This window comes from Taudactylus pleione, unplaced genomic scaffold (assembly GCF_031769625.1).
Source record: "Taudactylus pleione unplaced genomic scaffold, aTauple2 ptg000174l, whole genome shotgun sequence".
Taxonomy (NCBI): Eukaryota; Metazoa; Chordata; class Amphibia; order Anura; family Myobatrachidae; genus Taudactylus; species Taudactylus pleione.
Window position 1 is genome coordinate 6,289,034 of NW_028284576.1, and position 27,845 is coordinate 6,316,878.

Sequence of the window (27,845 nt, forward strand, 5' to 3'; positions counted from 1 at the left end):
AGTGTGGCTTATAGTCAGTTACTCACAGGAAATGTGGTGTATCAGCTCTTTGAATCAACCCCAAATTGTTTCCATGTAATTTTCAAGATAACTATATGTAACTCAGCATTCCTCTGGGGCATCAGAAGAAAATAAAAACAGTGAAGAATTTTGGTCAGGAATGTTATTCTTCACTTGATATATTGCAGCAAATTTTGGTTCCAAAATGTTATCTGGAGAATGCGGGCATCGTTCCCACTACCTCTCGCATGCTAAGCGAGCACTCTACCATTTGAGCAAATTCCCCTTAGATGTTAAAGCCATTTACACCACTTACACCAGGAGGACTGGATTACATTTAGAAATAACATCTCAAAAACATCCATTAGCCTCAAGTTTAGTGAAATCCCATTATCATTGGTATTTAGTACCTTAATGATTTCATAAAATGTTTCCTTCTTTATCACCATTGTGTTGGAGACTTTGTGGGGCTGAGGAAACTGTCCCACATCTGGTGGCACTGTCCCAACTTACTTCCATTGTGAACAGAGATACATTGTCTTACTTTCCTTCTCATAGGAATTTTAATGCCCAACTCCCTGTCATTTTCCCTTTTATCTCATTATATTTCTGACATTCCTAAGTATACCCACAAATTTATAACTCATATTTTGAGTGCTACCAAATGCCATATAGCTGTATATTGAAAAAACTCAGTTCCACCATTCTCTATCTTTATTATAAATACAATTTGGCACATCTATCATTGTGAATACATCACCAGAATTTTTCATAACACTGCAAATAAGTTCTCATATTCTTGGATCCTTGGACTAACTGAAATCCCCCTATTTCAACCATTTTATAACTGGATTGATTCGCCCCCATCATGACTAAGATATTTTCACTCCCTGACAAAATTCTCAAATCACAGGGTATAATCCTGTTATTTCTTACTTTGCACAAGTTCGTATTATAGTGTCCATTTGTAAGAAATGATCCAAGTTAGAAACTTTTAAGCAGTTTAAGTTCAGTTCTGCTGGTTCATCTTCCCTTACTGATAATATCCATTAGAAAGCATTTTCACGTGTCTTTGTGGCGCAATTGCTTAATGCGTTCAGTTGTTAACCAAAAGTTTGGTGGTTCAAGCCCACCCAGGAACGTGTTTAGTATTTGTTATTCTGTGGCAGGAGGATTCTATATTTGACAAAATTTACCAGCCATTTGTTTACATTTTACCTCAATACACAAACTTACATGGAAATTAACAGCTATGACTTTACTAAATCTACATCCATGGCTTTCCAGCTAGTTAGATAATACTAGAAAGAACTTTACAAATTGAAAACAAGTGATCAGTCCTAAGAAGATATAGAGAATAAGCTAAAAATTCACAGTGACTTCTAGCCTGAAGAATAAGAAAAATTTATTAATATATACCAGATACTGGGATCCACTGGGTTAATTCTGAGAAGTTGATTCAATTATTTACAAAGGGGGTAAGTAAACCTTGCAACAGTATAGTAACACCAGTTACAGCAGTTCAAATTGGACCCCTAGCAACCCGATATCACTTTTTTATGCAGCATTATGGGGCTACAACAAATTGCTGCAAGTTTGGAGCTACCATAAGTGTGGCTTATAGTCAGTTACTCACAGGAAATGTGGTGTATCAGCTCTTTGAATCAACCCCAAATTGTTTCCATGTAATTTTCAAGATAACTATATGTAACTCAGCATTCCTCTGGGGCATCAGAAGAAAATAAAAACAGTGAAGAATTTTGGTCAGGAATGTTATTCTTCACTTGATATATTGCAGCAAATTTTGGTTCCAAAATGTTATCTGGAGAATGCGGGCATCGTTCCCGCTACCTCTCGCATGCTAAGCGAGCACTCTACCATTTGAGCAAATTCCCCTTAGATGTTAAAGCCATTTACACCACTTACACCAGGAGGACTGGATTACATTTAGAAATAACATCTCAAAAACATCCATTAGCCTCAAGTTTAGTGAAATCCCATTATCATTGGTATTTAGTACCTTAATGATTTCATAAAATGTTTCCTTCTTTATCACCATTGTGTTGGAGACTTTGTGGGGCTGAGGAAACTGTCCCACATCTGGTGGCACTGTCCCAACTTACTTCCATTGTGAACAGAGATACATTGTCTTACTTTCCTTCTCATAGGAATTTTAATGCCCAACTCCCTGTCATATTCCCTTTTATCTCATTATATTTCTGACATTCCTAAGTATACCCACAAATTTATAACTCATATTTTGAGTGCTACCAAATGCCATATAGCTTTATATTGAAAAAACTCAGTTCCACCATTCTCTATCTTTATTATAAATACAATTTGGCACATCTATCATTGTGAATACATAACTAGAATTTTTCATAACACTGCAATTAAGTTCTCATATTCTTGGATCCTTGGACTAACTGAAATACCCTATTTCAACCCTTTTATAACTGGATTGATTCGCCCCCATCATGACTTAGATATTTTCACACCCTGACAAAATTCTCAATTCACAGGGTATAATCCTGTTATTTCTTACTTTGCACAAGTTCATATTATAGTGTCCATTTGTAAGAAATGATCCAAGTTAGAAACTTTTAAGCAGTTTAATTTCAATTCTGCTGGTTCATCTTCCCTTACTGATACTATCCATTAGTAAGCACCTTCACGTGTCTCTGTGGTGCAATTGGTTAGCGTGTTTTTCTGTTAACTGAAAGGTTGGTGGTTCAAATCCACCCAGGAATGTGTTTAGTATTTGTTATTCTGTGGCAGGAGGATTCTATATTTGACAAAATTTACCAGCCATTTGTTTACATTTTACCTCAATACACAAACTTACATGGAAATTAACAGCTATGACTTTACTAACTCTACATCCATGGCTTTCCAGCTAGTGTTAGATAATACTAGAAAGAACTTTACAAATTGAAAACAAGTGATCAGTCCTAAGAAGATATAGAGAATAAGCTAAAAATTCACGGTGACTTTTAGCCTGAAGAATAAGAAAAATGTATTAATATATACCAGATACTGGGATCCACTGGGTTAATTCTGAGAAGTTGATTCAATTATTTACAAAGGGGGTAAGTTAACCTTGCAACAGTATAGTAACACCAGTTACAGCAGTTCAAATTGGACCCCTAGCAACCCGATATCACTTTTTTATGCAGCATTATGGGGCTACAACAAATTGCTGCAAGTTTGGAGCTACCATAAGTGTGGCTTATAGTCAGTTACTCACAGGAAATGTGGTGTATCAGCTCTTTGAATCAACCCCAAATTGTTTCCATGTAATTTTCAAGATAACTATATGTAACTCAGCATTCCTCTGGGGCATCAGAAGAAAATATAAACAGTGAAGAATTTTCGTCAGGAATATTATTCTTCACTTGATATATTGCAGCAAATTTTGGTTCCAAAATGTTATCTGGAGAATGCGGGCATCGATCCCGCTACCTCTCGCATGCTAAGCGAGCGCTCTACCATTTGAGCTAATTCCCCTTAGATGTTAAAACATTTACACCACTTACACCAGGAGGACTTGATTACATTTAGAAATAACATCTCAAAAACATCCATTAGCCTCAAGTTTAGTGAAATCCCATTATCATTGGTATTTAGTACCTTAATGATTTCATAAAATGTTTCCTTCTTTATCACCATTGTGTTGGTGACTTTGTGGGGCTGAGGAAACTGTCCCACATCTGGTGGCACTAAACCAACTTACTTCCATTGTGAACAGAGATACATTGTCTTACTTTCCTTCTCATAGAAATTTTAATGCCCAACTCCCTGTCATATTCCCTTTTATCTCATTATATTTCTGACATTCCTAAGTATACCCACAAATTTATAACGCATATTTTGAGTGCTACCAAATGCCATATAGCTTTATATTGAAAAAACTCAGTTCCACCATTCTCTATCTTTATTATAAATACAATTTGGCACATCTATCATTGTGAATACATAACTAGAATTTTTCATAACACTGCAATTAAGTTCTCATATTCTTGGATCCTTGGACTAACTGAAATCCCCCTATTTCAAACCTTTTATAACTGGATTGATTCACCCCCATTATGACTAAGATATTTTCACACCCTGACAAAATTCTCAATTCACAGGGTATAATCCTGTTATTTCTTACTTTGCACAAGTTCATATTATAGTGTCCATTTGTAAGAAATGATCCAAGTTAGAAACTTTTAAGCAGTTTAAGTTCAGTTCTGCTGGTTCATCTTCCCTTACTGATAATATCCATTAGAAAGCACTTTCACGTGTCTCTGTGGCGCAATTGCTTAACACGTTCAGTTGTTAACCAAAAGTTTGGTGTTTCAAGCCCACCCAGGGATGTGTTTAGTATTTGTTATTCTGTGGCAGGAGGATTCTAAATTTGACAAAATTTACCTGCCATTTGTTTACATTTTACCTCAATACACAAACTTACATGGAAATTAACAGCTATGACTTTACTAACTCTACATCCATGGCTTTCCAGCTAGTGTTAGATAATACTAGAAAGAACTTTACAAATTGAAAACAAGTGATCAGTCCTAAGAAGATATAGAGAATAAGCTAAAAATTCACAGTGACTTTTAGCCAGAAGAATAAAAAAAATTTATTAATATATACCAGATACTGGGATCCACTGGGTTAATTCTGAGAAGTTGATTCATTTATTAACAAAGGGGGAAAGTTAACCTTGCAACAGTATAGTAACACCAGTTACAGCAGTTCAAATTGGACCCCTAGCAACCCGATATCACATTTTTATGCAGCATTATGGGGCTACAACAAATTGCTGCAAGTTTGGAACTACCATAAGTGTGGCTTATTGTCAGTTATTCACAGGAAATGTGGTGTATCAGCTCTTTGAATCAACCCCAAATTGTTTCCATGTAATTTTCAAGATAACTATATGTAACTCAGCATTCCTCTGGGGCATCAGAAGAAAATATAAACAGTGAAGAATTTTCGTCAGGAATGTTATTCTTCACTTGATATATTGCAGCAAATTTTGGTTCCAAAATGTTATCTGGAGAATGCGGCATTGATCCCGCTACCTCTCGCATGCTAAGCAAGCGCTCTACCATTTGAGCTAATTCCCCTTAGATGTTAAAACCTTTTACACCACTTACACCAGGAGGACTGGATTACATTTAGAAATAACATCTCAAAAACATCCATTAGCCTCAAGTTTAGTGAAATCCCATTATCATTGGTATTTAGTACCTTAATGATTTCATAAAATGTTTCCTTCTTTATCACCATTGTGTTGGAGACTTTGTGGGGCTGAGGAAACTGTCCCACATCTGGTGGCACTGTCCCAACTTACTTCCATTTTGAACAGAGATACATTGTCTTACTTTCCTTCTCATAGGAATTTTAATGCCCAACTCCCTGTCATATTCCCTTTTATCTCATTATATTTCTGACATTCCTAAGTATACCCACAAATTTATAACGCATATTTTGAGTGCTACAAAATGCCATATAGCTTTATATTGAAAAAACTCAGTTTCACCATTCTCTATCTTTATTATAAATACAATTTGGCACATCTATCATTGTGAATACATAAATAGAATTTTTCATAACACTGCAAATAAGTTCTCATTTTCTTGGATCCTTGGACTAACTGAAATCCCCCTATTTCAACCCTTTTATAACTGGATTGATTCACCCCCATCATGACTAAGATATTTTCACACCCTGACAAAATTCTCAATTCACAGGGTATAATCCTGTTATTTCTTACTTTGCACAAGTTCATATTATAGTGTCCATTTGTAAGAAATGATCCAAGTTAGAAACTTTTAAGCAGTTTAAGTTCAGTTCTGCTGGTTCATCTTCCCTTAATGATAATATCCATTGGGAAGGACATTCATGTGTCTTTGTGGCGCAATTGTTTAACGCGTTCAGTTGTTAACCAAAAGTTCAGTGGTTCAAGCTTACCCAGGAATGTGTTTAGTATTTGTTATTCTGTGGCAGGAGGATTCTATATTTGACAAAATTTACCAGCCATTTGTCTTCATTTTACCTCAATACTCAAACTTACATGGAAATTAACCGCTATGACTTTACTAACTCTACATCCATGGCTTTCCAGCTAGTGTTAGATAATACTAGAAAGAACTTTACATATTGAAAACAAGTGATCAGTCCTAAGAAGAGATAGAGAATAAGCTAAAAATTCACAGTGACTTTTAGCCAGAAGAATAAGAAAAATGTATTAATATATACCAGATACTGGGATCCACTGGGTTAATTCTGAGAAGTTGATTCAATTATTTACAAAGGGGGTAAGTAAACCTTGCAACAGTATAGTAACACCAGTTACAGCAGTTCAAATTGGACCCCTAGCAACCCGATATCACTTTTTTATGCAGCATTATGGGGCTACAACAAATTGCTGCAAGTTTGGAGCTACCATAAGTGTGGCATATAGTCAGTTACTCACAGGAAATGTGGTGTATCAGCTCTTTGAATCAACCCCAAATTGTTTCCATGTAATTTTCAAGATAACTATATGTAACTCAGCATTCCTCTGGGGCATCAGAAGAAAATAAAAACAGTGAAGAATTTTGGTCAGGAATGTTATTCTTCACTTGATATATTGCAGCAAATTTTGGTTCCAAAATGTTATCTGGAGAATGCGGGCATCGTTCCCGCTACCTCTCGCATGCTAAGCGAGCACTCTACCATTTGAGCAAATTAGCCTTAGATGTTAAAGCCATTTACACCACTTACACCAGGAGGACTGGATTACATTTAGAAATAACATCTCAAAAACATCCATTAGCCTCAAGTTTAGTGAAATCCCATTATCATTGGTATTTAGTACCTTAATGATTTCATAAAATGTTTCCTTCTTTATCACCATTGTGTTGGAGACTTTGTGGGGCTGAGGAAACTGTCCCACATCTGGTGGCACTGTCCCAACTTACTTCCATTGTGAACAGAGATACATTGTCTTACTTTCCTTCTCATAGGAATTTTAATGCCCAACTCCCTGTCATATTCCCTTTTATCTCATTATATTTCTGACATTCCTAAGTATACCCACAAATTTATAACTCATATTTTGAGTGCTACCAAATGCCATATAGCTTTATATTGAAAAAACTCAGTTCCACCATTCTCTATCTTTATTATAAATACAATTTGGCACATCTATCATTGTGAATACATAACTAGAATTTTTCATAACACTGCAAATAAGTTCTCATATTCTTGGATCCTTGGACTAACTGAAATCCCCCTATTTCAACCCTTTTATAACTGGATTGATTCGCCCCCATCATGACTTAGATATTTTCACACCCTGACAAAATTCTCAATTCACAGGGTATAATCCTGTTATTTCTTACTTTGCACAAGTTCATATTATAGTGTCCATTTGTAAGAAATGATCCAAGTTAGAAACTTTTAAGCAGTTTAATTTCAGTTCTGCTGGTTCATCTTCCCTTACTGATACTATCCATTAGTAATCACCTTCACGTGTCTCTGTGGTGCAATTGGTTAGTGTGTTTTTCTGTTAACTGAAAGGTTGGTGGTTCAAATCCACCCAGGAATGTGTTTAGTATTTGTTATTCTGTGGCAGGAGGATTCTATATTCGACAAAATTTACCAGCCATTTGTTTACATTTTACCTCAATACACAAACTTACATGGAAATTAACAGCTATGACTTTACTAACTCTACATCCATGGCTTTCCAGCTAGTGTTAGATAATACTAGAAAGAACTTTACAAATTGAAAACAAGTGATCAGTCCTAAGAAGATATAGAGAATAAGCTAAAAATTCACGGTGACTTTTAGCCTGAAGAATAAGAAAAATGTATTAATATATACCAGATACTGGGATCCACTGGGTTAATTCTGAGAAGTTGATTCAATTATTTACAAAGGGGGTAAGTTAACCTTGCAACAGTATAGTAACACCAGTTACAGCAGTTCAAATTGGACCCCTAGCAACCCGATATCACTTTTTTATGCAGCATTATGGGGCTACAACAAATTGCTGCAAGTTTGGAGCTACCATAAGTGTGGCTTATAGTCAGTTACTCACAGGAAATGTGGTGTATCAGCTCTTTGAATCAACCCCAAATTGTTTCCATGTAATTTTCAAGATAACTATATGTAACTCAGCATTCCTCTGGGGCATCAGAAGAAAATAAAAACAGTGAAGAATTTTGGTCAGGAATGTTATTCTTCACTTGATATATTGCAGCAAATTTTGGTTCCAAAATGTTATCTGGAGAATGCGGGCATCGTTCCCACTACCTCTCGCATGCTAAGCGAGCACTCTACCATTTGAGCAAATTCCCCTTAGATGTTAAAGCCATTTACACCACTTACACCAGGAGGACTGGATTACATTTAGAAATAACATCTCAAAAACATCCATTAGCCTCAAGTTTAGTGAAATCCCATTATCATTGGTATTTAGTACCTTAATGATTTCATAAAATGTTTCCTTCTTTATCACCATTGTGTTGGAGACTTTGTGGGGCTGAGGAAACTGTCCCACATCTGGTGGCACTGTCCCAACTTACTTCCATTGTGAACAGAGATACATTGTCTTACTTTCCTTCTCATAGGAATTTTAATGCCCAACTCCCTGTCATTTTCCCTTTTATCTCATTATATTTCTGACATTCCTAAGTATACCCACAAATTTATAACTCATATTTTGAGTGCTACCAAATGCCATATAGCTGTATATTGAAAAAACTCAGTTCCACCATTCTCTATCTTTATTATAAATACAATTTGGCACATCTATCATTGTGAATACATCACCAGAATTTTTCATAACACTGCAAATAAGTTCTCATATTCTTGGATCCTTGGACTAACTGAAATCCCCCTATTTCAACCATTTTATAACTGGATTGATTCGCCCCCATCATGACTAAGATATTTTCACTCCCTGACAAAATTCTCAAATCACAGGGTATAATCCTGTTATTTCTTACTTTGCACAAGTTCGTATTATAGTGTCCATTTGTAAGAAATGATCCAAGTTAGAAACTTTTAAGCAGTTTAAGTTCAGTTCTGCTGGTTCATCTTCCCTTACTGATAATATCCATTAGAAAGCATTTTCACGTGTCTTTGTGGCGCAATTGCTTAATGCGTTCAGTTGTTAACCAAAAGTTTGGTGGTTCAAGCCCACCCAGGAACGTGTTTAGTATTTGTTATTCTGTGGCAGGAGGATTCTATATTTGACAAAATTTACCAGCCATTTGTTTACATTTTACCTCAATACACAAACTTACATGGAAATTAACAGCTATGACTTTACTAAATCTACATCCATGGCTTTCCAGCTAGTTAGATAATACTAGAAAGAACTTTACAAATTGAAAACAAGTGATCAGTCCTAAGAAGATATAGAGAATAAGCTAAAAATTCACAGTGACTTCTAGCCTGAAGAATAAGAAAAATTTATTAATATATACCAGATACTGGGATCCACTGGGTTAATTCTGAGAAGTTGATTCAATTATTTACAAAGGGGGTAAGTAAACCTTGCAACAGTATAGTAACACCAGTTACAGCAGTTCAAATTGGACCCCTAGCAACCCGATATCACTTTTTTATGCAGCATTATGGGGCTACAACAAATTGCTGCAAGTTTGGAGCTACCATAAGTGTGGCTTATAGTCAGTTACTCACAGGAAATGTGGTGTATCAGCTCTTTGAATCAACCCCAAATTGTTTCCATGTAATTTTCAAGATAACTATATGTAACTCAGCATTCCTCTGGGGCATCAGAAGAAAATAAAAACAGTGAAGAATTTTGGTCAGGAATGTTATTCTTCACTTGATATATTGCAGCAAATTTTGGTTCCAAAATGTTATCTGGAGAATGCGGGCATCGTTCCCGCTACCTCTCGCATGCTAAGCGAGCACTCTACCATTTGAGCAAATTCCCCTTAGATGTTAAAGCCATTTACACCACTTACACCAGGAGGACTGGATTACATTTAGAAATAACATCTCAAAAACATCCATTAGCCTCAAGTTTAGTGAAATCCCATTATCATTGGTATTTAGTACCTTAATGATTTCATAAAATGTTTCCTTCTTTATCACCATTGTGTTGGAGACTTTGTGGGGCTGAGGAAACTGTCCCACATCTGGTGGCACTGTCCCAACTTACTTCCATTGTGAACAGAGATACATTGTCTTACTTTCCTTCTCATAGGAATTTTAATGCCCAACTCCCTGTCATATTCCCTTTTATCTCATTATATTTCTGACATTCCTAAGTATACCCACAAATTTATAACTCATATTTTGAGTGCTACCAAATGCCATATAGCTTTATATTGAAAAAACTCAGTTCCACCATTCTCTATCTTTATTATAAATACAATTTGGCACATCTATCATTGTGAATACATAACTAGAATTTTTCATAACACTGCAATTAAGTTCTCATATTCTTGGATCCTTGGACTAACTGAAATACCCTATTTCAACCCTTTTATAACTGGATTGATTCGCCCCCATCATGACTTAGATATTTTCACACCCTGACAAAATTCTCAATTCACAGGGTATAATCCTGTTATTTCTTACTTTGCACAAGTTCATATTATAGTGTCCATTTGTAAGAAATGATCCAAGTTAGAAACTTTTAAGCAGTTTAATTTCAATTCTGCTGGTTCATCTTCCCTTACTGATACTATCCATTAGTAAGCACCTTCACGTGTCTCTGTGGTGCAATTGGTTAGCGTGTTTTTCTGTTAACTGAAAGGTTGGTGGTTCAAATCCACCCAGGAATGTGTTTAGTATTTGTTATTCTGTGGCAGGAGGATTCTATATTTGACAAAATTTACCAGCCATTTGTTTACATTTTACCTCAATACACAAACTTACATGGAAATTAACAGCTATGACTTTACTAACTCTACATCCATGGCTTTCCAGCTAGTGTTAGATAATACTAGAAAGAACTTTACAAATTGAAAACAAGTGATCAGTCCTAAGAAGATATAGAGAATAAGCTAAAAATTCACGGTGACTTTTAGCCTGAAGAATAAGAAAAATGTATTAATATATACCAGATACTGGGATCCACTGGGTTAATTCTGAGAAGTTGATTCAATTATTTACAAAGGGGGTAAGTTAACCTTGCAACAGTATAGTAACACCAGTTACAGCAGTTCAAATTGGACCCCTAGCAACCCGATATCACTTTTTTATGCAGCATTATGGGGCTACAACAAATTGCTGCAAGTTTGGAGCTACCATAAGTGTGGCTTATAGTCAGTTACTCACAGGAAATGTGGTGTATCAGCTCTTTGAATCAACCCCAAATTGTTTCCATGTAATTTTCAAGATAACTATATGTAACTCAGCATTCCTCTGGGGCATCAGAAGAAAATATAAACAGTGAAGAATTTTCGTCAGGAATATTATTCTTCACTTGATATATTGCAGCAAATTTTGGTTCCAAAATGTTATCTGGAGAATGCGGGCATCGATCCCGCTACCTCTCGCATGCTAAGCGAGCGCTCTACCATTTGAGCTAATTCCCCTTAGATGTTAAAACATTTACACCACTTACACCAGGAGGACTTGATTACATTTAGAAATAACATCTCAAAAACATCCATTAGCCTCAAGTTTAGTGAAATCCCATTATCATTGGTATTTAGTACCTTAATGATTTCATAAAATGTTTCCTTCTTTATCACCATTGTGTTGGTGACTTTGTGGGGCTGAGGAAACTGTCCCACATCTGGTGGCACTAAACCAACTTACTTCCATTGTGAACAGAGATACATTGTCTTACTTTCCTTCTCATAGAAATTTTAATGCCCAACTCCCTGTCATATTCCCTTTTATCTCATTATATTTCTGACATTCCTAAGTATACCCACAAATTTATAACGCATATTTTGAGTGCTACCAAATGCCATATAGCTTTATATTGAAAAAACTCAGTTCCACCATTCTCTATCTTTATTATAAATACAATTTGGCACATCTATCATTGTGAATACATAACTAGAATTTTTCATAACACTGCAATTAAGTTCTCATATTCTTGGATCCTTGGACTAACTGAAATCCCCCTATTTCAAACCTTTTATAACTGGATTGATTCACCCCCATTATGACTAAGATATTTTCACACCCTGACAAAATTCTCAATTCACAGGGTATAATCCTGTTATTTCTTACTTTGCACAAGTTCATATTATAGTGTCCATTTGTAAGAAATGATCCAAGTTAGAAACTTTTAAGCAGTTTAAGTTCAGTTCTGCTGGTTCATCTTCCCTTACTGATAATATCCATTAGAAAGCACTTTCACGTGTCTCTGTGGCGCAATTGCTTAACACGTTCAGTTGTTAACCAAAAGTTTGGTGTTTCAAGCCCACCCAGGGATGTGTTTAGTATTTGTTATTCTGTGGCAGGAGGATTCTATATTTGACAAAATTTACCTGCCATTTGTTTACATTTTACCTCAATACACAAACTTACATGGAAATTAACAGCTATGACTTTACTAACTCTACATCCATGGCTTTCCAGCTAGTGTTAGATAATACTAGAAAGAACTTTACAAATTGAAAACAAGTGATCAGTCCTAAGAAGATATAGAGAATAAGCTAAAAATTCACAGTGACTTTTAGCCAGAAGAATAAAAAAAATTTATTAATATATACCAGATACTGGGATCCACTGGGTTAATTCTGAGAAGTTGATTCATTTATTAACAAAGGGGGAAAGTTAACCTTGCAACAGTATAGTAACACCAGTTACAGCAGTTCAAATTGGACCCCTAGCAACCCGATATCACATTTTTATGCAGCATTATGGGGCTACAACAAATTGCTGCAAGTTTGGAACTACCATAAGTGTGGCTTATTGTCAGTTATTCACAGGAAATGTGGTGTATCAGCTCTTTGAATCAACCCCAAATTGTTTCCATGTAATTTTCAAGATAACTATATGTAACTCAGCATTCCTCTGGGGCATCAGAAGAAAATATAAACAGTGAAGAATTTTCGTCAGGAATGTTATTCTTCACTTGATATATTGCAGCAAATTTTGGTTCCAAAATGTTATCTGGAGAATGCGGCATTGATCCCGCTACCTCTCGCATGCTAAGCAAGCGCTCTACCATTTGAGCTAATTCCCCTTAGATGTTAAAACCTTTTACACCACTTACACCAGGAGGACTGGATTACATTTAGAAATAACATCTCAAAAACATCCATTAGCCTCAAGTTTAGTGAAATCCCATTATCATTGGTATTTAGTACCTTAATGATTTCATAAAATGTTTCCTTCTTTATCACCATTGTGTTGGAGACTTTGTGGGGCTGAGGAAACTGTCCCACATCTGGTGGCACTGTCCCAACTTACTTCCATTTTGAACAGAGATACATTGTCTTACTTTCCTTCTCATAGGAATTTTAATGCCCAACTCCCTGTCATATTCCCTTTTATCTCATTATATTTCTGACATTCCTAAGTATACCCACAAATTTATAACGCATATTTTGAGTGCTACAAAATGCCATATAGCTTTATATTGAAAAAACTCAGTTTCACCATTCTCTATCTTTATTATAAATACAATTTGGCACATCTATCATTGTGAATACATAAATAGAATTTTTCATAACACTGCAAATAAGTTCTCATTTTCTTGGATCCTTGGACTAACTGAAATCCCCCTATTTCAACCCTTTTATAACTGGATTGATTCACCCCCATCATGACTAAGATATTTTCACACCCTGACAAAATTCTCAATTCACAGGGTATAATCCTGTTATTTCTTACTTTGCACAAGTTCATATTATAGTGTCCATTTGTAAGAAATGATCCAAGTTAGAAACTTTTAAGCAGTTTAAGTTCAGTTCTGCTGGTTCATCTTCCCTTAATGATAATATCCATTGGGAAGGACATTCATGTGTCTTTGTGGCGCAATTGTTTAACGCGTTCAGTTTTTAACCAAAAGTTCAGTGGTTCAAGCTTACCCAGGAACGTGTTTAGTATTTGTTATTCTGTGGCAGGAGGATTCTATATTTGACAAAATTTACCAGCCATTTGTCTTCATTTTACCTCAATACTCAAACTTACATGGAAATTAACCGCTATGACTTTACTAACTCTACATCCATGGCTTTCCAGCTAGTGTTAGATAATACTAGAAAGAACTTTACATATTGAAAACAAGTGATCAGTCCTAAGAAGAGATAGAGAATAAGCTAAAAATTCACAGTGACTTTTAGCCAGAAGAATAAGAAAAATGTATTAATATATACCAGATACTGGGATCCACTGGGTTAATTCTGAGAAGTTGATTCAATTATTTACAAAGGGGGTAAGTAAACCTTGCAACAGTATAGTAACACCAGTTACAGCAGTTCAAATTGGACCCCTAGCAACCCGATATCACTTTTTTATGCAGCATTATGGGGCTACAACAAATTGCTGCAAGTTTGGAGCTACCATAAGTGTGGCATATAGTCAGTTACTCACAGGAAATGTGGTGTATCAGCTCTTTGAATCAACCCCAAATTGTTTCCATGTAATTTTCAAGATAACTATATGTAACTCAGCATTCCTCTGGGGCATCAGAAGAAAATAAAAACAGTGAAGAATTTTGGTCAGGAATGTTATTCTTCACTTGATATATTGCAGCAAATTTTGGTTCCAAAATGTTATCTGGAGAATGCGGGCATCGTTCCCGCTACCTCTCGCATGCTAAGCGAGCACTCTACCATTTGAGCAAATTCCCCTTAGATGTTAAAGCCATTTACACCACTTACACCAGGAGGACTGGATTACATTTAGAAATAACATCTCAAAAACATCCATTAGCCTCAAGTTTAGTGAAATCCCATTATCATTGGTATTTAGTACCTTAATGATTTCATAAAATGTTTCCTTCTTTATCACCATTGTGTTGGAGACTTTGTGGGGCTGAGGAAACTGTCCCACATCTGGTGGCACTGTCCCAACTTACTTCCATTGTGAACAGAGATACATTGTCTTACTTTCCTTCTCATAGGAATTTTAATGCCCAACTCCCTGTCATATTCCCTTTTATCTCATTATATTTCTGACATTCCTAAGTATACCCACAAATTTATAACTCATATTTTGAGTGCTACCAAATGCCATATAGCTTTATATTGAAAAAACTCAGTTCCACCATTCTCTATCTTTATTATAAATACAATTTGGCACATCTATCATTGTGAATACATAACTAGAATTTTTCATAACACTGCAAATAAGTTCTCATATTCTTGGATCCTTGGACTAACTGAAATCCCCCTATTTCAACCCTTTTATAACTGGATTGATTCGCCCCCATCATGACTTAGATATTTTCACACCCTGACAAAATTCTCAATTCACAGGGTATAATCCTGTTATTTCTTACTTTGCACAAGTTCATATTATAGTGTCCATTTGTAAGAAATGATCCAAGTTAGAAACTTTTAAGCAGTTTAATTTCAGTTCTGCTGGTTCATCTTCCCTTACTGATACTATCCATTAGTAATCACCTTCACGTGTCTCTGTGGTGCAATTGGTTAGTGTGTTTTTCTGTTAACTGAAAGGTTGGTGGTTCAAATCCACCCAGGAATGTGTTTAGTATTTGTTATTCTGTGGCAGGAGGATTCTATATTCGACAAAATTTACCAGCCATTTGTTTACATTTTACCTCAATACACAAACTTACATGGAAATTAACAGCTATGACTTTACTAACTCTACATCCATGGCTTTCCAGCTAGTGTTAGATAATACTAGAAAGAACTTTACAAATTGAAAACAAGTGATCAGTCCTAAGAAGATATAGAGAATAAGCTAAAAATTCACGGTGACTTTTAGCCTGAAGAATAAGAAAAATGTATTAATATATACCAGATACTGGGATCCACTGGGTTAATTCTGAGAAGTTGATTCAATTATTTACAAAGGGGGTAAGTTAACCTTGCAACAGTATAGTAACACCAGTTACAGCAGTTCAAATTGGACCCCTAGCAACCCGATATCACTTTTTTATGCAGCATTATGGGGCTACAACAAATTGCTGCAAGTTTGGAGCTACCATAAGTGTGGCTTATAGTCAGTTACTCACAGGAAATGTGGTGTATCAGCTCTTTGAATCAACCCCAAATTGTTTCCATGTAATTTTCAAGATAACTATATGTAACTCAGCATTCCTCTGGGGCATCAGAAGAAAATATAAACAGTGAAGAATTTTCGTCAGGAATATTATTCTTCACTTGATATATTGCAGCAAATTTTGGTTCCAAAATGTTATCTGGAGAATGCGGGCATCGATCCCGCTACCTCTCGCATGCTAAGCGAGCGCTCTACCATTTGAGCTAATTCCCCTTAGATGTTAAAACATTTACACCACTTACACCAGGAGGACTTGATTACATTTAGAAATAACATCTCAAAAACATCCATTAGCCTCAAGTTTAGTGAAATCCCATTATCATTGGTATTTAGTACCTTAATGATTTCATAAAATGTTTCCTTCTTTATCACCATTGTGTTGGTGACTTTGTGGGGCTGAGGAAACTGTCCCACATCTGGTGGCACTGTCCCAACTTACTTCCATTGTGAACAGAGATACATTGTCTTACTTTCCTTCTCATAGAAATTTTAATGCCCAACTCCCTGTCATATTCCCTTTTATCTCATTATATTTCTGACATTCCTAAGTATACCCACAAATTTATAACGCATATTTTGAGTGCTACCAAATGCCATATAGCTTTATATTGAAAAAACTCAGTTCCACCATTCTCTATCTTTATTATAAATACAATTTGGCACATCTATCTTTGTGAATACATAACTAGAATTTTTCATAACACTGCAATTAAGTTCTCATATTCTTGGATCCTTGGACTAACTGAAATACCCCTATTTCAAACCTTTTATAACTGGATTGATTCACCCCCATTATGACTAAGATATTTTCACACCCTGACAAAATTCTCAATTCACAGGGTATAATCCTGTTATTTCTTACTTTGCACAAGTTCATATTATAGTGTCCATTTGTAAGAAATGATCCAAGTTAGAAACTTTTAAGCAGTTTAAGTTCAGTTCTGCTGGTTCATCTTCCCTTACTGATAATATCCATTAGAAAGCACTTTCACGTGTCTCTGTGGCGCAATTGCTTAACACATTCAGTTGTTAACCAAAAGTTTGGTGTTTCAAGCCCACCCAGGGATGTGTTTAGTATTTGTTATTCTGTGGCAGGAGGATTCTATATTTGACAAAATTTACCAGCCATTTGTTTACATTTTACCTCAATACACAAACTTACATGGAAATTAACAGCTATGACTTTACTAACTCTACATCCATGGCTTTCCAGCTAGTGTTAGATAATACTAGAAAGAACTTTACAAATTGAAAACAAGTGATCAGTCCTAAGAAGATATAGAGAATAAGCTAAAAATTCACAGTGACTTTTAGCCAGAAGAATAAAAAAAATTTATTAATATATACCAGATACTGGGATCCACTGGGTTAATTCTGAGAAGTTGATTCATTTATTAACAAAGGGGGAAAGTTAACCTTGCAACAGTATAGTAACACCAGTTACAGCAGTTCAAATTGGACCCCTAGCAACCCGATATCACATTTTTATGCAGCATTATGGGGCTACAACAAATTGCTGCAAGTTTGGAACTACCATAAGTGTGGCTTATTGTCAGTTATTCACAGGAAATGTGGTGTATCAGCTCTTTGAATCAACCCCAAATTGTTTCCATGTAATTTTCAAGATAACTATATGTAACTCAGCATTCCTCTGGGGCATCAGAAGAAAATATAAACAGTGAAGAATTTTCGTCAGGAATGTTATTCTTCACTTGATATATTGCAGCAAATTTTGGTTCCAAAATGTTATCTGGAGAATGCGGCATTGATCCCGCTACCTCTCGCATGCTAAGCAAGCGCTCTACCATTTGAGATAATTCCCCTTAGATGTTAAAACCTTTTACACCACTTACACCAGGAGGACTGGATTACATTTAGAAATAACATCTCAAAAACATCCATTAGCCTCAAGTTTAGTGAAATCCCATTATCATTGGTATTTAGTACCTTAATGATTTCATAAAATGTTTCCTTCTTTATCACCATTGTGTTGGAGACTTTGTGGGGCTGAGGAAACTGTCCCACATCTGGTGGCACTGTCCCAACTTACTTCCATTTTGAACAGAGATACATTGTCTTACTTTCCTTCTCATAGGAATTTTAATGCCCAACTCCCTGTCATATTCCCTTTTATCTCATTATATTTCTGACATTCCTAAGTATACCCACAAATTTATAACGCATATTTTGAGTGCTACCAAATGCCATATAGCTTTATATTGAAAAAACTCAGTTTCACCATTCTCTATCTTTATTATAAATACAATTTGGCACATCTATCATTGTGAATACATAAATAGAATTTTTCATAACACTGCAAATAAGTTCTCATTTTCTTGGATCCTTGGACTAACTGAAATCCCCCTATTTCAACCCTTTTATAACTGGATTGATTCACCCCCATCATGACTAAGATATTTTCACACCCTGACAAAATTCTCAATTCACAGGGTATAATCCTGTTATTTCTTACTTTGCACAAGTTCATATTATAGTGTCCATTTGTAAGAAATGATCCAAGTTAGAAACTTTTAAGCAGTTTAAGTTCAGTTCTGCTGGTTCATCTTCCCTTAATGATAATATCCATTGGGAAGGACTTTCATGTGTCTTTGTGGCGCAATTGTTTAACGCGTTCAGTTGTTAACCAAAAGTTCAGTGGTTCAAGCTTACCCAGGAACGTGTTTAGTATTTGTTATTCTGTGGCAGGAGGATTCTATATTTGACAAAATTTACCAGCCATTTGTCTTCATTTTACCTCAATACTCAAACTTACATGGAAATTAACCGCTATGACTTTACTAACTCTACATCCATGGCTTTCCAGCTAGTGTTAGATAATACTAGAAAGAACTTTACATATTGAAAACAAGTGATCAGTCCTAAGAAGAGATAGAGAATAAGCTAAAAATTCACAGTGCCTTTTAGCCAGAAGAATAAGAAAAATGTATTAATATATACCAGATACTGGGATCCACTGGGTTAATTCTGAGAAGTTGATTCAATTATTTACAAAGGGGGTAAGTCAACCTTGCAACAGTATAGCAACACCAGTTACAGCAGTTCAAATTGGACCCTTGCAACCCGATATCATTTTTTTATGCAGCATTATGGGGCTACAACAAATTGCTGCAAGTTTGGAGCTACCATAACTGTGGCTTATAGTCAGTTACTCACAGGAAATGTGGTGTATCAGCTCTTTGAATCAACCCCAAATTGATTGCATGCAATTTTCAAGATAACTATATGTATCTCAGCATTCCTCTGGGGCATCAGAAGAAAATAAAAAAAGTGAGGAATTTTGGTCAGGAATGTTATTCTTCACATGATATATTGCAGCAAATTTTGGTTCCAAAATCTTAACTGGAGAATGCGGGTATCGATCCCGCTACCTCTCGCATGCTAAGCGAGCGCTCTACCATTTGAGCTAATTCCCCTTTGATGTTAAAACCATTTTCACCACTTACACAAGGAGGACTGGATTACATTTAGAGATAACATCTCAAAAACATCCATTAGCCTCAAGTTTAGTGAAATCCGATTTTCGTTGGTATTTAGTACCTTAATGATTTCATAAAATTTTTCCTTCTTTATCACCATTGTGTTGGAGACTTTGTGGGGCTGAGGAAACTGTCCCACATCTGGTGGCACTGTCACAACTTACTTCCATTGTGAACAGAGATACATTGTCTTACTTTCCTTCTCATAGGAATTTTAATGCCCAACTCCCTGTCATATTCCCTTTTATCTCATTATATTTCTGACATTCCTAAGTATACCCACAAATATATCACGCATATTTTGAGTGCTACCAAATGCCACATAGCTTTATATTGAAAAAACTCAGTTCCGCCATTCTCTATCTTTATTATAAATACAATTTGGCACATCTATCATTGTGAATACATAACTTGAATTTTTCATAACACTGCAAATAAGTTCTCATATTCTTGGATCCTTGGACTAACTGAAATCCCCCTATTTCAACCCTTTTATAACTGGATTGATTCGCCCCCATCATGACTAAGATATTTTCACACCCTGACAAAATTCTCAAATCACAGGGTATAATCCTGTTATTTCTTACTTTGCATAAGTTCATATTATAGTGTCCATTTGTAAGAAATGATCCAAGTTAGAAACTTTGAAGCAGTTTAAGTTCAGTTCTGCTGGTTCATCTTCCCTTACTGATAATATCCATTAGAAAGCACTTTCACGTGTCTTTGTGGCGCAATTGCTTAGCGCGTTCAGTTGTTAACCAAAAGTTTGGTGTTTCAAGCCCACCCAGGGATGTGTTTAGTATTTGTTATTCTGTGGCAGGAGGATTCTATATTTGACAAAATTTACCAGCCATTTGTTTACATTTTACCTCAATACACAAACTTACATGGAAATTAACAGCTATGACTTTACTAACTCTACATCCATGGCTTTCCAGCTAGTGTTAGATAATACTAGAAAGAACTTTACAAATTGAAAACAAGTGATCAGTCCTAAGAAGATATAGAGAATAAGCTAAAAATTCATGGTGACTTTTAGCCAGAAGAATAAGAAAAATGTATTAACATATACCAGATACTGGGATCCACTGGGTTAATTCTGAGAAGTTGATTCAATTATTTACAAAGGGGGTAAGTTAACCTTGCAACAGTATAGTAACACCAGTTACATCAGTTGAAATTGGACCCCTAGCAACCCGATATCACTTTTTTATGCAGCATTATGGGGCTACAACAAATTGCTGCAAGTTTGGAGCTACCATAAGTGTGGCTTATAGTCAGTTACTCACAGGAAATGTGGTGTATCAGCTCTTTGAATCAACCCCAAATTGTTTCCATGTAATTTTCAAGATAACTATATGTAACTCAGCATTCCTCTGGGGCATCAGAAGACAATAAAAACAGTAAAGAATTTTGGTCAGGAATGTTATTCTTCACTTGATATATTGCTGCAAATTTTGGTTCCAAAATGTTATCTGGAGAATGCGGGCATCGATCCCGATAACTCTCGCATGCTAAGCGAGCGCTCTACCATTTGAGCTAATTTCCCTTAGATGTTAAAACCATTTACACCACTTACACCAGGATGACTGGATTACATTTAGAGATAACATCTCAAAAACATCCATTAGCCTCAAGTTTAGTGAAATCCCATTATCATTGGTATTTAGTACCTTAATGATTTCATAAAATGTTTCCTTCTTTATCACCATTGTGTTGGAGACTTTGTGGGGCTGAGGAAACTGTCCCACATCTGGTGGCACTGTCCCAACTTACTTCCATTGTGAACAGAGATACATTGTCTTACTTTCCTTCTCATAGGAATTTTAATGCCCAACTCCCTGTCATATTCCCTTTTATCTCATTATATTTCTGACATTCCTAAGTATACCCACAAATTTATAACGCATATTTTGAGTGCTACCAAATGCCATATAGCTTTATATTGAAAAAACTCAGTTCCACCATTCTCTATCTTTATTATAAATACAATTTGGCACATCTATCATTGTGAATACATAACTAGAATTTTTCATAACACTGCAAATAAGTTCTCATATTCTTGGATCCTTGGACTAACTGAAATCCCCCTATTTCAAACCTTTTATAACTGGATTGATTCACCCCCATTATGACTAAGATATTTTCACACCCTGACAAAATTCTCAATTCACAGGGTATAATCCTGTTATTTCTTACTTTGCACAAGTTCATATTATAGTGTCCATTTGTAAGAAATGATCCAAGTTAGAAACTTTTAAGCAGTTTAAGTTCAGTTCTGCTGGTTCATCTTCCCTTACTGATAATATCCATTAGAAAGCATTTTCACGTGTCTCTGTGGCGCAATTGCTTAACACGTTCAGTTGTTAACCAAAAGTTTGGTGTTTCAAGCCCACCCAGGGATGTGTTTAGTATTTGTTATTCTGTGGCAGGAGGATTCTATATTTGACAAAATTTACCAGCCATTTGTTTACATTTTACCTCAATACACAAACTTACATGGAAATTAACAGCTATGACTTTACTAACTCTACATCCATGGCTTTCCAGCTAGTGTTAGATAATACTAGAAAGAACTTTACAAATTGAAAACAAGTGATCAGTCATAAGAAGATATAGAGAATAAGCTAAAAATTCACAGTGACTTTTAGCCACAAGAATAAAAAAAATGTATTAATATATACCAGATACTGGGATCCACTGGGTTAATTCTGAGAAGTTGATTCAATTATTAACAAAGGGGGAAAGTTAACCTTGCAACAGTATAGTAACATCAGTTACAGCAGTTCAAATTGGACCCCTAGCAACCCGATATCACTTTTTTATGCAGCATTATGGGGCTACAACAAATTGCTGCAAGCTTGGAGCTACCATAAGTGTGGCTTATAGTCAGTTACTCACAGGAAATGTGGTGTATCAGCTCTTTGAATCAACCCCAAATTGTTTCCATGTAATTTTCAAGATAACTATATGTAACTCAGCATTCCTCTGGGGCATCAGAAGAAAATAAAAGCAGTGAAGAATTTTGGTCAGGAATGTTATTCTTCACTTGATATATTGCAGCAAATTTTGGTTCCAAAATGTTATCTGGAGAATGCGGGCATCGATCCCGCTACCTCTCACATGCTAAGCGAGCGCTCTACCATTTGAGCTAATTTCCCTTAGATGTTAAAACCATTTACACCACTTACACCAGGAGGACTGGATTACATTTACAGATAACATCTCAAAAACATCCATTAGCCTCAAGTTTAGTGAAATCCCATTATCATTGGTATTTAGTACCTTAATGATTTCATAAAATGTTTCCTTCTTTATCACCATTGTGTTGGAGACTTTGTGGGGCTGAGGAAACTGTCCCACATCTGGTGGCACTGTCCCAACTTACTTCCATTGTGAACAGAGATACATTGTCTTACTTTCCTTCTCATAGGAATTTTAATGCCCAACTCCCTGTCATATTCCCTTTTATCTCATTATATTTCTGACATTCCTAAGTATACCCACAAATTTATAACGCATATTTTGAGTGCTACCAAATGCCATATAGCGTTATATTGAAAAAACTCAGTTCCACCTTTCTCTATCTTTATTAAAAATACAATTTGGCACATCTATCATTGTGAATACTTAACCAGAATTTTTCATAACACTGCAAATAAGTTCTCATATTCTTGGATCCTTGGACTAACTGAAATCCCCCTATTTCAACCCTTTCATAACTCTATTGATTCGCCCCCATCATGACTAAGATATTTTCACACCCTGACAAAATTCTCAATTCACAGGGTATAATCCTGTTATTTCTTACTTTGCACAAGTTCATATTATAGTGTCCATTTGTAAGAAATGATCCAAGTTAGAAACTTTTAAGCAGTTTAAGTTCAGTTCTGCTGGTTCATCTTCCCTTACTGATAATATCCATTAGAAAGCATTTTCACGTGTCTCTGTGGCGCAATTGCTTAACACGTTCAGTTGTTAACCAAAAGTTTGGTGTTTCAAGCCCACCCAGGGATGTGTTTAGTATTTGTTATTCTGTGGCAGGAGGATTCTATATTTGACAAAATTTACCAGCCATTTGTTTACATTTTACCTCAATGCACAAACTTACATGGAAATTAACAGCTATGACTTTACTAACTCTACATCCATGGCTTTCCAGCTAGTGTTAGATAATACTAGAAAGAACTTTACAAATTGAAAACAAGTGATCAGTCCTAAGAAGATATAGAGAATAAGCTAAAAATTCACGGTGACTTTTAGCCAGAAGAATAAGAAAAATGTATTAACATATACCAGATACTGGGATCCACTGGGTTAATTCTGAGAAGTTGATTCAATTATTTACAAAGGGGGTAAGTTAACCTTGCAACAGTATAGTAACACCAGTTACAGCAGTTCAAATTGGACCCCTAGCAACCCGATATCACTTTTTTATGCAGCATTATGGGGCTTCAACAAATTGCTGCAAGTTTGGAGCTACCATAAGTGTGGCTTATAGTCAGTTACTCACAGGAAATGTGGTGTATCAGCTCTTTGAATCAACCCCAAATTGTTTCCATGTAATTTTCAAAATAACTATATGTAACTCAGCATTCCTCTGGGGCATCAGAAGAAAATAAAAACAGTGAAGAATTTTGGTCAGGAATGTTATTCTTCACTTGATATATTGCAGCAAATTTTGGTTCCAAAATGTTATCTGGAGAATGCAGGCATCGATCCCGCTACCTCTCGCATGCTAAGCGAGCGCTCTACCATTTGAGCTAATTCCCCTTAGATGTTAAAACCATTTACACCACTTACACCAGGAGGACTGGATTACATTTAGAGATAACATCTCAAAAACATCCATTAGCCTCAAATTTAGTGAAATCCCATTATCGTTGGTATTTAGTACCTTAATGATTTCATAAAATGTTTCCTTCTTTATCACCATTGTGTTGGAGACTTTGTGGGGCTGAGGAAACTGTCCCACACCTGGAGGCACTGTCACAATTTACTTCCATTGTGAACAGAGATACATTTTCTTACTTTCCTTCTCATAGGAATTTTAATGCCCAACTCCCTGTCATATTCCCTTTTATCTCATTATATTTCTGATATTCCTAAGTATACCCACAATTTTATAACGCATATTTTGAGTGCTACCAAATGCCATATAGCTTTATATTGAAAAAACTCAGTTCCACCATTCTCTATCTTCATTATAAATACAATATGGCACAACTATCATTTTTGCACAACTATCATTGTGAATACATCACTAGAATTTTTCATAACTCTGCAAATAAGTTCTCATATTCTTGGATCCTTGGACTAACTGAAATCCCCCTATTTCAACCCTTTTATAACTGCATTGATTCGCCCCCATCATGACTAAGATATTTTCACACCCTTACAAAATTCTCAATTCACAGGGTATAAACCTGTTATTACTTACTTTGCACAAGTTCATATTGTAGTGTCCATTTGTAAGAAATGATCCAAGTTAGAAACTTTTAAGCAGTTTAAGTTCAGTTCTGCTGGTTCATCTTCCCTTACTGATAATATCCATTAGAAAGCACTTTCACATGTCTCTGTGGTGCAATTGGTTAGCGTGTTTGGCTGTTAACTGAAAGGTTGGTGGTTCAAGTCCACCCAGGAATGTGTTTAGTATTTGTTATTTTGTGGCAGGAGGATTCTATATTTGACAAAATTTACCAGCCATTTGTCTTCATTTTTCCTCAATACTCAAACTTACATGGAAATTAACCGCTATGACTTTACTAACTCTACATCCATGGCTTTCCACCTAGTGTTAGATAATACTAGAAAGAACTTTACATATTGAAAACAAGTGATCAGTCCTAAGAAGATATAGAGAATAAGCTAAAAATTCACAGTGACTTTTAGCCAGAAGAATAAGAAAAATGTATTAATATATACCAGATACTGGGGTCCACTGGGTTAATTCTGAGAAGTTGATTCAATTATTTACAAAGGGGGTAAGTTAACCTTGCAACAGTATAGTAACACCAGTTACAGCAGTTCAAATTGGACCCTTGCAACCCGATATCACTTTTTTATGCAGCATTATGGGGCTACAACAAATTGCTGCAAGTTTGGAGCTACCATAAGTGTGGCTTATAGTCAGTTACTCACAGGAAATGTGGTGTATCAGCTCTTTGAATCAACCCCAAATTGTTTCCATGTAATTTTCAAGATAACTATATGTAACTCAGCATTCCTCTGGGGCATCAGAAGAAAATAAAATCAGTGAAGAATTTTGGTCAGGAATGTTATTCTTCACTTGATATATTGCAGCAAATTTTGGTTCCAAAATGTTATCTGGAGAATGCGGGCATCGATCCTGCTACCTCTCGCATGCTAAGCGAGCGCTCTACCATTTGAGCTAATTCCCCTTAGATGTTAAAACCATTTACACCACTTACACCAGGAGGACTGGATTACATTTAGAAATAACATCTCAAAAACATCCATTAGCCTCAAGTTTAGTGAAATCCCATTATCATTGGTATTTAGTACCTTAATGATTTCATAAAATGTTTCCTTCTTTATCACCATTGTGTTGGAGACTTTGTGGGGCTGAGGAAACTGTCCCACATCTGGTGGCACTGTCCCAACTTACTTCCATTGTGAACAGAGATACATTGTCTTACTTTCCTTCTCATAGGAATTTTAATGCCCAACTCCCTGTCATATTCCCTTTTATCTCATTATATTTCTGACATTCCTAAGTATACCCACAAATTTATAACACATATTTTGAGTGCTACCAAATGCCATATAGCTTTATATTGAAAAAACTCAGTTCCACCATTCTCTATCTTTATTATAAATACAATTTGGCACATCTATCATTGTGAATACATAACTAGAATTTTTCATAACACTGCAAATAAGTTCTCATATTCTTGGATCCTTGGACTATCTGAAATCCCCCTATTTCAACCCTTTTATAACTGGATTGATTCGCCCCCATCATGACTAAGATATTTTCACACCATGACAAAATTCTCAATTCACAGGGTATAATCCTGTTATTTCTTACTTTGCACAAGTTCATATTATAGTGTCCATTTGTAAGAAATGATCCAAGTTAGAAACTTTTAAGCAGTTTAAGTTCAGTTCTGCTGGTTCATCTTCCCTTAATGATAATATCCATTAGGAAGCACTTTCATGTGTCTTTGTGGTGCAATTTTTTAACGCGTTCAGTTGTTAACCAAAAGTTCAGTGGTTCAAGCTCACCCAGGAACGTGTTTAGTATTTGTTATTCTGTGGCAGGAGGATTCTATATTTGACAAAATTTACCAGCCATTTGTCTACATTTTACCTCAATACACAAACTTACATGGAAATTAACAGCTATGACTTTACTAACTCTATATCCATGGCTTTCCAGCTAGTGTTAGATAATACTAGAAAGAACTTTACAAATTGAAAACAAGTGATCAGTCCTAAGAAGATATAGAGAATAAGCTAAAAATTCACAGTGACTTTTAGCCAGAAGAATAAGAAAAATGTATTAACATATACCAGATACTGGGATCCACCGGGTTAATTCTGAGGAGTTGATTCAATTATTTACAAAGGGGGTAAGTTAACCTTGCAACAGTATAGTAACACCAGTTACATCAGTTGAAATTGGACCCCTAGCAACCCGATATCACTTTTTTATGCAGCATTATGGGGCTTCAACAAATTGCTGCAAGTTTGGAGCTACCATAAGTGTGGCTTATAGTCAGTTACTCACAGGAAATGTGGTGTATCAGCTCTTTGAATCAACCCCAAATTGTTTCCATGTAATTTTCAAGATAACTATATGTAACTCAGCATTCCTCTGGGGCATCAGAAGAAAATAAAAACAGTGAAGAATTTTGGTCAGGAATGTTATTTTTCACTTGATATATTGCAGCAAATTTTGGTTCCAAAATGTTATCTGGAGAATGCGGGCATCGATCCCGCTACCTCTCGCATGCTAAGCAAGTGCTCTACCATTTGAGCTAATTCCCCTTAGATGTTAAAACCATTTACACCACTTACACCAGGAGGACTGGATTACATTTAGAGATAACATCTCAAAAACATCCATTAGCCTCAAGTTTAGTGAAATCCCATTATCATTGGTATTTAGGCCCTCATTCAGACCCACTCGCAAGCGGGCG

The 27,845-nt window shown here is 35.7% G+C and overlaps 4 non-coding genes across 4 annotated transcripts; all 4 read right to left on the reverse strand.

Annotated features, from left to right (window-relative positions):
- Positions 1 to 3,434: 3,434 nt before the first annotated feature.
- Positions 3,435 to 3,507, reverse strand: TRNAA-AGC (transfer RNA alanine (anticodon AGC)). Its single transcript has one exon. It is a non-coding gene; the product is annotated as a tRNA-Ala (tRNA).
- Positions 3,508 to 11,489: 7,982 nt separating this feature from the next.
- Positions 11,490 to 11,562, reverse strand: TRNAA-AGC (transfer RNA alanine (anticodon AGC)). The gene has a single exon. It is a non-coding gene; the product is annotated as a tRNA-Ala (tRNA).
- A 4,761-nt stretch (positions 11,563 to 16,323) lies between these two features.
- On the reverse strand, positions 16,324 to 16,396 carry TRNAA-AGC (transfer RNA alanine (anticodon AGC)). The gene has a single exon. It is a non-coding gene; the product is annotated as a tRNA-Ala (tRNA).
- Positions 16,397 to 19,544: 3,148 nt separating this feature from the next.
- TRNAA-AGC (transfer RNA alanine (anticodon AGC)) lies at positions 19,545 to 19,617 on the reverse strand. Its single transcript has one exon. It is a non-coding gene; the product is annotated as a tRNA-Ala (tRNA).
- Positions 19,618 to 27,845: the final 8,228 nt, after the last annotated feature.